Source organism: Chiloscyllium plagiosum, chromosome 15 (assembly GCF_004010195.1).
Source record: "Chiloscyllium plagiosum isolate BGI_BamShark_2017 chromosome 15, ASM401019v2, whole genome shotgun sequence".
Lineage (NCBI taxonomy): Eukaryota > Metazoa > Chordata > Chondrichthyes > Orectolobiformes > Hemiscylliidae > Chiloscyllium > Chiloscyllium plagiosum.
In genome coordinates this window covers 51,952,496-51,953,728 of record NC_057724.1, presented here as the reverse complement: position 1 = coordinate 51,953,728, position 1,233 = coordinate 51,952,496, and positions in this window count along the sequence as shown.

Sequence of the window (1,233 nt, the reverse complement as noted above, 5' to 3'; positions counted from 1 at the left end):
TAAATAGGCAAAGTCTTTTCCCTGGGGTCGGGAGTCCAGAACTAGAGAGCATAGGTTTAGGGTGAGGGGGAAAGATATAAAAAAGACCTAAGGGGCAACATTTTCACGCAGAGGGTGGTACGTGTATGGAATGAGCTGCCAGAGGATGTGGTGGAGGCTGGTACAATTGCAATATTTAAGAGGCATTTGGATGGGTATATGAATAGGAAGGGTTTGGAGGGATATGGGCCGGGTGCTAGCTGGTGGGACGAGATTGGGATGGGATATCTGGTCGGCATGGACGGGTTGGACCGAAGGGTCTATTTCCATGCTGTACATCTCTATGACTCTATGACATGTCACTAACCTCACATGTCATAATAAAATGCTATGTGATAAGCTTCAAATGGTTTAAATATAGGGATTGATCAAAGGACTTTGTTCTCAAAAATAAATAACCTTTGAAATGTCCAGAGTTTTGAAGGTGGAAGAGTTTTCAGATGCGTGAGACTACATTATCCAATGAATCAAGTGTAATTTTGCATTGAATATAACTGAAATTCATGTTAATCTCCTCCTTTGTTTGAATCTTTTAATTGAATTGCAACTCTGAAATCTGTTAGACTATTTCAAATCTTGACAGATAGTTGAGCTCTTTAAATGACTTCAGAGCTTATACTCGATGTCTTAGAATCTTATTATGAAGGCTTGGCTGAATTCCAAACCGATTAATAAATTTGGCTCAGTCCAGGTTTTTGATACAATAGTCAAGAGGACTGTGACTTTAGTTTTATTACTTTAATAATGCTATGATCTCTTAATAGAACTATCTCTTTGTCAAATAGTTTTTGCATGACTGTTTATTCCAAAGACATTATAATGTTGTTATAAGGTGTATGATTTCTGCACTTTGTAAATACGAGATGAGTGGGTATGGGAGAGTGAGGGTTGTGGATGCATGATTGGGTGATGATGGGGTTGGAAAGGTTCATGGGCTACCATTGATCACCAGAATTAATCAAGTTCTACAATTTACTAAGAAACTTGTCAATCAACTCTTAACGTGATTTGATTAGATTAGATTCCCTACAGTGTGGAAACAGGCCCTTCAGCCCAACTAGTCCACACGATCCTCTGAAGAGCAACCACCCAGAGCCATTTCCCTCTAACTAATGCACCTAACACTACAGGCAATTTACCATGAGCAATTCACCTGAGCTGCACATCTTTGGATTGTGGGAGGAAACCAGAGCA